Source organism: Chanodichthys erythropterus, chromosome 23, assembly GCF_024489055.1.
Source record: "Chanodichthys erythropterus isolate Z2021 chromosome 23, ASM2448905v1, whole genome shotgun sequence".
In the NCBI taxonomy this organism is placed as follows: Eukaryota; Metazoa; Chordata; class Actinopteri; order Cypriniformes; family Xenocyprididae; genus Chanodichthys; species Chanodichthys erythropterus.
The window spans coordinates 23,846,143-23,858,874 of record NC_090243.1 but is presented as its reverse complement, the minus strand read 5'-3'; positions in this window follow the sequence as shown (position 1 = coordinate 23,858,874).

The window sequence follows — 12,732 nt, the reverse complement described above, 5'->3', positions numbered from 1 at the left end:
ACTGCCTTACTAACTATTAATAAATAATAATATTATTGCGGGAAAAGTCGTAGTTAATGGTTTATATGTGTTCCCTATACTAAAGTGTTACCATTAACATCAAAGTCAACACAAAAAAACACATTTCCCATTCCTAAATGAAGGGGAATGTACTCTTGAGTGGTGTTCATATCAAAGGCCTTCAGCGTTCCTCCAGTCGCTGATCGTGTCTAACAAACCCTGCGTTTTCTTAGTATGCTCCTCACACAATGTCCTGTTTGCTCATCAGCTTTAAAGTGGAGACATTAGGTATTACTAACGACTGTGATACGTTTGCTTTGGCTAATTGGATTTTTGAAGTATGCATTGTTTGCACAATCAGCCTTAATGCTGCAATAATTCATTGCAGAAAGGCAGGTTTGCAATTACGCTCTATGACCAGAAGAGCTTTTTCAAGCTAGACTGTCTCATTTGCTACAATTGTGACGCAAATGAACAAGAAGTTCTAATTTCATCACACCTGAATAGATTTACAGCATCTTTATACTTGTCCAAATTACCTGCTTTGCTGTTCAGTGTATTCTGAACATCACCCAATAGCCTAAAGCTGTCATTTCTCTGCTTCATGACTTATGAAACACAGACATATTAAGTTCAACAACTTGCTCTAATTATGAGCTGCTCATTACAAAGATGTTTATACATTCCCTTTGGAGTGCATCACTGGGGAGAGACGGACTTTAAATTTTGGAGTCCAGAGCATCTCAAGAATTATGCTAATCAAGCAATCTTACAGAACATACAGAATACAAATCCCAGCTTGTGGGTCTGATTGCATCAGTCGGTTTGAGACGATTCTTGGCACTGACAGTAACTGGATGCAGTAGTAAACGGATTTATTTTACAGTTCTATCAGGGAACCCATATAAATTAATTCAATTCAAATGGATTCAATTAGATTTATCCACTGAACTTTAATGCATGACTCTTTATAAACTAAAACACTGTGGCTGCAAAAACCCATTCAGGTGTTTTTAAACTGAGCAATTCTAAAAGATGAGAATCAAATCATGTGCATCCGAACTGAAAATGCCACCTCTGATTTATTGAGCCAAATGGATTTTGAATGCAACTTGAGTAATTTATTTATTTATTTTGGTATACGTTGCATATATTTCCCTGTATAACTGGCAGAAAGCTCTGAACCAGGATTATTATCGTTAAGCGAACCTAAAACTAAATTTATTAAAAACTTTTCTGTTAATAAAGTTGAAATATAAATATTACTTGAAAAACCTGGTAACACTTTATTTTACAGTATCCTTGTTACAAACTACTTCTAGTTAATAAAGTAATTACTATAAATTGTCTGTTGGTAAGTGAAGTTTAATCTGTATTTTTTCCTCTCTATTTTTGACTCGTTGGACTGTGACCTTCCCAATAACATTGAATTCTTTCCTTTTCTCTCAAAATCAAAAAGTGTAATTAAAGGCTCAATTGCATGATGTTAAGACTTTTAGAAAGCTATTCTTGAATAGAATGTTTAATAATCACTTCTAAGGCATTTGATTGACATTTAATGTAAATAAAGGCAAAATACAGAGAACAAAGAGGTGAACCAAAGCCATTAACTGAACCTTGTCGTTTCTAGAGTGATTACAGCAGCTTTCAACACTGAGTATATTTAGGTAATTAGTCATTTACTGATCTCAAGCTGTGAAATCCAGACAATGTCTCTTTAGAAACCTGCAAGAGTTGCTATTTTGTCACTGCAATTCAAACACAACAAAGTTCACTGCATTAGTTATACCGAGTGTTAATTGCTTTAGTAACTGAATATTCTTTCAATTTCATATGATGTTTCACAAACAAATATGGACATTTTTCACATCTTAAGTTTCTCTTTGAGCTTCACATGCTGTCATGTAACATATCAAAGGCTTAATTAGGAGGCACTACGACTGCATTGTGTCTTCTGCCCATTATAGCATTCAGCATCTATTAGTACCTTGGCTGTAAAATCCACACACACACACAAAATCACTGATGGTAAAGCATCAAAGCAAATACTATCTCTTCAGCCTGGAGATAATAGATATAGCGACCATTTCCATAAAAACCGCCAGACCTGAAACACAAAGAGCTGTTTTAGTGATTATTACCATCTGCATTCTAAAACACAATAACAGCGCATTTTCAAACCTAACATGGTGTCCTAATCAGGTCAGTACGCTCCAAACGATAAGCAATTTGTCTGTCCACACCAGGTGCACCACAACATGATATAAAATGAAACATAAATCACAGCCAATCAGAAGAGCGTGTGGGCGGAGTCTCTCTGCAGGTGCACTGCAATCGTAAACAAATCGATCAAAACTCACAGCCAATCAGAAGAGCGTGTGGGCGGAGTCTCTCTGGAAGCGCACTGCACTCGCAATCAAATCAAACATAAATCACAGCCAATCACAAGAGTGTGTGGGCGGAGTCTCTCTACAAGCGCACTGCACTCGCATTTAAATCAATCATAGCCAATCAGAAGAGCGTGTGGGCGGAGTCTCTCTGGAAGCGCACTGCACTCGCAATCAAATCAATCAAAAATCACAGCCAATCGGAAGAGCGAGTGGGCGGAGTCTCTATGCAAGCGCACTGCACTCGCAAACAAATCAAACATAAATCACAGCCAATCACGAGTGTGTGGGCGGAGTCTCTCTGGAAGCGCACTGCACTCGCAACCAAATCAATCAAAAATCACAGCCAATCGGAAGAGCGAGTGGGCGGAGTCTCTATGCAAGCGCACTGCACTCGCAAACAAATCAAACATAAATCACAGCCAATCATAAGAGCGTGTGGGCGGAGTCTCTCTGGAAGCGCATTGCACTCCTAACCAAATCAATCAAAAATCACAGCCAATCGGAAGAGCGTATGGGCGGAGTCTCTGTGCACTCGCAAACAAATCAAACATAAATCACAGCCAATCAGAAGAGCGTATGGGCGGAGTCTCTGTGCACTCGCAAACAAATCAAACATAAATCACAGCCAATCAGAAGAGCATGTGGGCGGAGTCTCTCTGCACTCGCAACCAAATCAATCAAAAATCACAGCCAATCAGAAGAGCGTGTGGGCGGAGTCTCTCTGCAAGTGCACTGCACTCGCAAACAAATCAAACATAAATCACAGCCAATCAGAAGAGCGTGTGGGCGGAGTCTCTATGCAAGTGCACTGCACTTGCAAACAAATCAATCAAAAATCACAGCCAATCAGAAGAGCATGTGGGCGGAGTCTCTCTGCAAGCGCACTGCACTTGCAAACAAATCAAACATAAATCACAGCCAATCAGAAGAGCGTGTGGGCGGAGTTTCTATGCAAGCGCACTGCACTTGCAAACAAATCAATCAAAAATCACAGCCAATCAGAAGAGCATGTGGGCGGAGTCTCTCTGCAAGCGCACTGCACTTGCAAACAAATCAAACATAAATCACAGCCAATCAGAAGAGCGTGTGGGCGGAGTCTCTCTGCAAGCACACTGCACTCGCAAATAAATCGATCAAAACTCACAGCCAATCAGAAGAGCGTGTGGGTGGAGTCTCTCTGCAAGTGCACTGCACTTGCAAACAAATCAATCAAAAATCACAGCCAATCATAAGAGCGTGTGGGCGGAGTCTCTCTGGAAGCGCACTGCACTTGCAACCAAATCAATCAAAAATCACAGCCAATCATAAGAGCGTGTGGGCGGAGTCTCTCTGGAAGCGCACTGCACTTGCAAACAAATCAATCAAAAATCACAGCCAATCAGAAGAGCGTGTGGGCGGAGTCTCTCTGGAAGCGCACTGCACTTGCAACCAAATCAATCAAAAATCACAGCCAATCAGAAGAGCGTGTGGGCGGAGTCTCTCTGGAAGCGCACTGCACTTGCAAACAAATCAATCAAAAATCACAGCCAATCAGAAGAGCGTGTGGGCGGAGTCTCTCTGCAAGCACACTGCACTCGCAAACAAATCAAACATAAATCACAGCCAATCAGAAGAGCGTGTGGGCGGAGTCTCTCTGCAAGCGCACTGCACTTGCAACCAAATCAATCAAAAATCACAGCCAATCAGAAGAGCATGTGGGCGGAGTCTCTCTGCAAGCGCACTGCACTTGCAAACAAATCAAACATAAATCACAGCCAATCAGAAGAGCGTGTGGGCGGAGTTTCTCTGGAAGCGCACTGCACTTGCAAACAAATCGAACATAAATCACAGCCAATCAGAAGAGCGTGTGGGCGGAGTCTCTCTGCAAGCGCACTGCACTCGCAACCAAATCGATCAAAAATCACATCCAATCAGAAGAGCGTGTGGGCGGAGTCTCTCTGGAAGCGCACTGCACTTGCAAACAAATCGAACATAAATCACAGCCAATCAGAAGAGCGTGTGGGCAGAGTCTCTCTGGAAGCGCACTGCACTTGCAAACAAATCAATCAAAAATCACAGCCAATCAGAAGAGCGTGTGGGCGGAGTCTCTCTGCAAGCACACTGCACTTGCAAGCAAATCGATAAAAAATCACGGCCAATCAGAAGAGCATGTGGGCGGAGTCTCTCTAGAAGCGCACTGCACTTGCAAACAAATCAATCAAAAATCACAGCCAATCAGAAGAGCGTGTGGGCGGAGTCTCTCTGGAAGCGCACTGCACTTGCAAACAAATCGATCAAAAATCACAGCCAATCAGAAGAGCGTGTGGGCGGAGTCTCTCTGCAAGCACACTGCACTCGCAAATAAATCGATCAAAACTCACAGCCAATCAGAAGAGCGTGTGGGTGGAGTCTCTCTGCAAGTGCACTGCACTTGCAAACAAATCAATCAAAAATCACAGCCAATCATAAGAGCGTGTGGGCGGAGTCTCTCTGGAAGCGCACTGCACTTGCAAACAAATCAATCAAAAATCACAGCCAATCAGAAGAGCGTGTGGGCGGAGTCTCTCTGGAAGCGCACTGCACTTGCAAACAAATCAATAAAAAATCACAGCCAATCAGAAGAGCGTGTGGGCGGAGTCTCTCTGCAAGCACACTGCACTCGCAAATAAATCGATCAAAACTCACAGCCAATCAGAAGAGCGTGTGGGTGGAGTCTCTCTGCAAGTGCACTGCACTTGCAAACAAATCAATCAAAAATCACAGCCAATCATAAGAGCGTGTGGGCGGAGTCTCTCTGGAAGCGCACTGCACTTGCAAACAAATCAATCAAAAATCACAGCCAATCAGAAGAGCGTGTGGGCGGAGTCTCTCTGGAAGCGCACTGCACTTGCAACCAAATCAATCAAAAATCACAGCCAATCAGAAGAGCGTGCGGGCGGAGTCTCTCTGGAAGCGCACTGCACTTGCAAACAAATCAATCAAAAATCACAGCCAATCATAAGAGCGTGTGGGCGGAGTCTCTCTGGAAGCGCACTGCACTTGCAAACAAATCAATCAAAAATCACAGCCAATCAGAAGAGCGTGTGGGCGGAGTCTCTCTGGAAGCGCACTGCACTTGCAAACAAATCAATAAAAAATCACAGCCAATCAGAAGAGCGTGTGGGCGGAGTCTCTCTGCAAGCACACTGCACTCGCAAATAAATCGATCAAAACTCACAGCCAATCAGAAGAGCGTGTGGGTGGAGTCTCTCTGCAAGTGCACTGCACTTGCAAACAAATCAATCAAAAATCACAGCCAATCATAAGAGCGTGTGGGCGGAGTCTCTCTGGAAGCGCACTGCACTTGCAAACAAATCAATCAAAAATCACAGCCAATCAGAAGAGCGTGTGGGCGGAGTCTCTCTGGAAGCGCACTGCACTTGCAAACAAATCAATCAAAAATCACAGCCAATCAGAAGAGCGTGTGGGCGGAGTCTCTCTGCAAGCACACTGCACTCGCAAATAAATCGATCAAAACTCACAGCCAATCAGAAGAGCGTGTGGGCGGAGTCTCTCTGGAAGCGCACTGCACTTGCAAACAAATCAATACAAAATCACAGCCAATCAGAAGAGCGTGTGGGCGGAGTCTCTCTGCAAGCACACTGCACTTGCAAACAAATCAATCAAAAATCACAGCCAATCAGAAGAGCGTGTGGGCGGAGTCTCTCTGGAAGCGCTCTGCACTTGCAAACAAATCAATCAAAAATCACAGCCAATCAGAAGAGCGTGTGGGCGGAGTCTCTCTGGAAGCGCACTGCACTTGCAAATAAATCGATCAAAAATCACAGCCAATCAGAAGAGCGTGTGGGCGGAGTCTCTCTGGAAGCGCACTGCACTTGCAAATAAATCGATCAAAAATCACAGCCAATCAGAAGAGCGTGTGGGCGGAGTCTCTCTGCAAGCACACTGCACTCGCAAATAAATCGATCAAAACTCACAGCCAATCAGAAGAGCGTGTGGGCGGAGTCTCTCTGGAAGCGCACTGCACTTGCAAATAAATCGATCAAAAATCACAGCCAATCAGAAGAGCGTGTGGGCAGAGTCTCTCTGCAAGCACACTGCACTCGCAAATAAATCGATCAAAACTCACAGCCAATCAGAAGATCGTGTGGGCAGAGTCTCTCTGCAAGCACATCGCAAACACTGCGAATAGCGCTTCGTTACAGACAACTTGGAATTCAGATTTTTCTTGTAAATAACATTTAGAACGCTGCTTGAAGTCGGACATCTGATCTGTAATCTCATCATTCGACGTCACTTCCAGGATGGCAACAAGTCCTGCTTCCAACCAGCATAGCGTCAACATGTGAACGTGACGTGTGGTTGACTGTCTGGGACTCACTGAGGTCAGAAGTGGGACATTTCAACTCGGATATTCCTAGTTCTGACCTCATCTCAAACACAGCATACTGTACGTACATAATCAAATTCATAAAAATGACACGGTTTTTGTCTCGGGTGTAGCAGGGACAATGAGAAGATCTTTATTCCATGAACACACAAACATAAAGATAATCCAAACGAGAAGCCGATGACATTAATCCATGCTGTAACACAGAAAGCAGATTTTTGTCACATACTGTATGAAAGCACAGGACCATCTTACTCAAAGTACATGTTAGTAACTAGCTTTCTTTTAAACTTTATTCATTTTTTAGTCCACTTGGTCATTTTTATCCTGGTCCCATAAACCCCTGCTGGTAGATACTGTAACTACACCATTATGCAGATTTCAGAAATCATTTGTATTGTATTTTCTGCGAACGCTCACAGATAACCTTCTAGGTATTATAGACCACCTTGTTCAGGTCAAGCCAAAGAGCGTTTAATTGCTTTTCTCAGGGCTGAACAGGGCGCCTGTCTTAATTCAAATCGACATCCATTAATTGCTGTCTGATAAACTCCAACAAGGCAATTTTTCAAATATATGCAAAACTTTTTCCGAAAGGAAGTTCACAGAATTATTTATGCCACATGCCAGCGACTGCATGCTGCTGTGTAATTAGATTGCTGAAATTTTAATGTGGTCACATTTTCATCAAGCTGATATTCATGTCGTACCACCAACCGAGTGGAAGTGTTTGTTTCAGTACCGAGAGTCTATTTGTATGTTCTCTCTGTGTATTTATCCCCCATCGTGAATTTAACCAGCTCAGATTTAATTGCATTATAATGGCATACTTTTATTGTTTTTTGGTTTTAAACAATACGTGAATCAGATTTGTGTTGGGGAAATGGGGTGGGACGATTCAAATGGACTGAAGACAGAGACTTGGTGAATCATGTTTATAGATTTCCCCTCAGCAGCATCCGATGCATAATATCTGCCCTCCTCAACGCCACAGCCGCCCTCAGTCACCAGAGAGCCTCGACAAATGAGATTCCACGTTCATACGCTCTAATAGACCCACTAGAGTCTCTCAAAATATCACAGAAAAGAAAAAGAAACTCATTTCTTCTTCAAGGAAACTGGTCAATCTTTACGTTCCATTCAGAGAGAGTCTAATTAGTGCTTAAGAAATTGTCCGTGACTGACAGTTTGCCTTTGCAAAATCCATTACTTTTAATTTGAGAAATTCTGGAGCCACTTTTTGGCAGATGCGATCTATTAAGTGCACTAACGCAGGGCTGTAACCACCATTGATATTGAAGTCCCCCCTCACACCCCAGCCAATAATTATAAATGGCCAAATTCTTCCCCCAGACACATTTCGTCTGGGTTTGTTGGATCAGCGTTTGTCAGGTCGTGGAATGTCGTACTGTAATCCAGTGATTATCGGCATCTGTCGGTGCAGTGTGTGCCTTAAGTTTTAATGGTGAAAGCAGTGGTCCTCCCTATGCGCAAAGTACGCAAAGTATGCAAGTTGCGCTGGGCCGCTGAACCACCACGGGGCCCCCTTGCTCTCAAAGATGATTTAATGCCTAGGGAAGCAATAGTTTCGGTTTTGATTTTGGCTTCCAATGATTATGAAAAACATGATGCCACTTTCCGTTCCTTTCCTTTAAAGCGGTGGCTGTCACCCTTCCTACGTAACGTTCAAATCAGTCTAATCATATAACATGACACATGTAATATGCAGTGTTCTGCCAGATGTGCTTGATACTTAAAAAAACATATTGAGCTGTGAAAAGACGCTGTTCCTCATCTGAGATGGAGCGAAATACTATAGGCTACTTTGGGCTTCGGGTGTGCACTTAAATGGACAAATACACACAAAAATATGTCACAATGCCCGTCTTGGTGAGCTTTCACTTAAATGCAGTCGATTATGTCTTGAACATAAATAGCTGGGAAAGTAATCGATTGCTGGAACTGTGCATTCAGTCTTAAAGTGACAGCAGCATCTGCCATTTAATGTTAGAGAATTTTTCACTTCTTTTCACTGAAAAACTAGAATCAATTTAAGAATCAATGTGCATTTAATTTAAAGGTGAAGACTATATAGAGTTTTATTATTGCATTTGATTGTTTTAGTCAAATTATGTAGGATATTATACACTCCATAAAATGCTTAAAAGCAACCTAAGTTGGGTTGAAAATTATGGAAGAGGATGCAATATGGAAGCAATAATAAAAAAAATAAATAAAACCATCTCGAGATTAAAGTTGTTAAATTTAATTTTGAGAAAAAAGTCAAAATAAAATGTTGAGAATAAACTCATTAAATTACGAGAATAAAGTAATTAAATTATGAGAAAAAAGTCATTAAATTATGAGAACAAATTCGTAATTTAACTACTTTTTTCTCATAATTTAATGACTTTATTCTCAACATTTTATCTCGACTTTTTTTCTCAAAATTTAACAAATTTTTTCTTGAAATTTAACAACTTTAATCTCAAGATGGTTTAATTTTTTTATTATTGCTTGGCCCTAATCCTCTTCCGTAGAAAATGGACAAACCCAGCGATTGGGTTGTTTTAAGCCAGTGGTTGGGTTAAAAGTTTAACCCAACATGCTGAGTAGTTTTATTAATACTATTGTTTAAAAATGACTATATGTCTGGCTTAAATGAACCCAAAATAGGTTGGAAATTAAAAATCAGACACATAATTACTAGAGGAACAATAATAATCAAAAGGTGAACATTTCTTAATAAGCAGTTTAATACATGTTTATTGATTAATCATTAAACTTATTAATAAATTCTAATTTCCATACTGTTCAACATAGATCATTTTAGCAAGCAATACAGTAATTTTAAAACAACCATTGGGTTAAATTAAACTAGCCAGCAGGTTAGGCAAACATTTAACGCAAACGCCGGGTTAAAACAACCTGGGTTGTTTTTTAACCCAGCATTTCTGTTTGTTGAGCGTTGTTTGTTGGCTCTGAAAGAACAGTTTAAGGGGTTGGGGGTCATTTTGGGGTTTTTACGTTATTACAGCCACACAGAACTGTTACAACAATAGAAATGTTAAATGACCGACAGTAATCTCAAATATAATCTCCATTTTGAATTGGACACATATGACGAGACAAGAAACATTTTTGCTCTTGCACTAACGCCGTCACAGCTACGTTAGAGTTTGACCTTATAGCTCATGACTTTAATTTCCCGCATGTTTCTGCATCTGATCGTAAAGCGCCTCGCGTTGTTATTTACATCGTTACTATCATACCGCACTGAGTTTTCCTGATGATTATGGTGAATAAGAAGAAATGAACCCCAAACCTCGATTGTTCCAATTAGAGGCAGTTCCGCTACGTGAGCTCTACTCAACCAGAGCAGGAGAGGTAGAGGAGGTAATAACCCTGATTATTAATTTTGATTAAAAAAAGAAACAGTCTAATTATCTCTCTTGTTCTTTGATGAGTTCACTGGGGATCTTATTAGTCAGATCAGACACGTCAATTATATATTCAGCCCACTCCAAGGGTGGTTCTTCGTTATTTTTTGTACCATGGTTAACAACCAGGTGCCTGGATCCCAAGATGGAAAATTACACCGTGCAGCGATGCAGAGCCACGGATGTGTATTTAAAGTATCATAGTGCCATTAGCTTACAATCCCAGACGAGACGTTCTAGTGGCATTTTGGCTAGGCGGGGAAAAATACAGCATACGCACCACCAGGATGCTTTGATTCTGATAGTAATTATGAATAGTTAGAGCTTCCTAACATGGTTTGCGATGCTGGTTTGTTAACTGACAGCTTTTATAATAGGTTCCGGGTGTTTATTATAAGGTACAACTGGTGTGATACAATCAGGCGCTATTAATCAGTGACACGGGGTCTCTTTGAATAGTTTCTGCAACAGATATAATGTTGTGCGGTGTAGCTCTGATGCCAACATCCATCACCCCACCTCTTACACAGGCTCTCGGTTGGCACGTTTGGCTTACAAAATAAATTGGTACTTGCAAAAATATTACTACACTTCAGATTAAAGGCAGCATCATCCATTTGGAATATAAATGGCCTATTTATTCAGTGGCATCATAACTGTTATGCATGTTCCTGTACTCACATGATTAATTGCAAGCCAAATATATTTGTAATGATTACAGTCCAATCTGTTTCTCCAGCAAAACGTACAGCCACGCTTTCCGTTTCTTTCAACAGAGCAAATGCGTTTGATTTAGTAGTTTAATATGCATAACATTCAATGATGAAAGTTTACACTTTTCTAAAAGATCGGAGAAGCTGAAATATTACCCAACTGTCATCGGCGCACATCCACATTTAGTTTAAAATTGTGTTATAGAGTTAATAAAATGGAAAGTGGAAAATGAAAGCCATTCGTATTTGGAGAAAGCAGATTTCAGTATGTGCTCGGCTCTTTTTGCTGCTCTCTTGTGCATGAAACCGCTTCAGTCCAGCAGTGTTGCTTGATAGAAGACTGTCAGTGAATACACATTTTAATCTAATCACAGCATATGCCAATTAATGCTTGCTTATTGTGGCAGAAAAGTAATGATATGAATAGACAAAAAGTAGCTTTAGAAATCAATATATTGCTTATTCTCATATCCTTGATTGTGAGGTAGACTTAAGGGCCATTCATGCTGTTAATTTGCCTAAATGCTAATCGCATTATTATTTAAACGAATTATAATCATACCAAATTAAAATGTTTAATTATCAACCCAGCTTGATACTCAGATTATTTTAGTCACCTTTGCTTGTCCAATGAAAACCACATCTATAGCAATTTATTTGTACATTGATAATGTTAAACTGTAACTGATTTACTCACATGTAAATACTTGGAAAGTAACTTCAGATATTCCTCTTCGAAAGAAAGAAGTATCAGCTGTATGCCTAGTGACCCGCATTTGGTTTTTGACCCCTGAAATGTGTACATTTGACCAATTTACTCATGGAGCCACACCTTTAAAAATGAAGATACCAAAAGGAAAGTTTGTTAAGAACCAGAATCTAAACGGATATTAAGATATCTTTAATACACAAAAAGTGCTTTTAGCCATTTTTGAGCTGTCACTGTTGGCATATAATGAATCAAAGATTGATAAAGTCAACAGATTTTACTAATAGATCTACCAATCTCTGTGGAAAAGAATGACTGTGTTACAAGTTTGTATTTAAGAGTTTTGAAAATGTTCACATTACTTCTGAAAATAATTCAATTAGTGTTTATTTTATTTCAAGCAGCAACATGGTTTTTATTTTATGGTTTAGTTTTAGTTTCAGTTCACTATAATAACCCTTAACATATGCTGTGTTCCCATTATACACAGTCATTTACCAATGCAGTGCTTCTAAATGTCTATTCAGAGTCCCAGAATGAGTGATATTAAACATTACCTTTCAGATGACTTAAACTTTGGCTGGAGTTTCCGTCGACACGGACTGAAAGGGAATAATCATGCTGGATACTGTGAAAACGAATCTCCAGTATTTGGCTGATGTATTGGGAGTGTGTTTGAGCCATTAGAATGCACTTCATGTTCTGTTCTGTTCTCTGTATCAATCCTTTGACATTCAGCAGACTGAAGCAAATGTGAAAGAGGAGAATATCTTTCCTGTGGGCTTAAACATACGCCACGCAGCTCAAAAAGAGAAGCTCCCTTTTATGAATAAAAATGTATAGGAATATCTCTCGTCGTACTGAACAAAAATGTATTAGTCTGGCCTTTGTATAATTCTGTTTTGTGAAGCAAAAGAAAATTGATATTGTATGTAATATCAGAAGAGAATGGCTGTGCGGCCTATTTTTCACATTTGCTATTATAGAAAGAAACATTCAACCATTTTAAAATTGTATTGCTACTATACGCTCTAAAAATGCTGGGTTAAAAACAACCCAAGTTGGGTTGAAAATGGACAAACCCAGCAATTGGGTTGTTTTAACCCAGTGG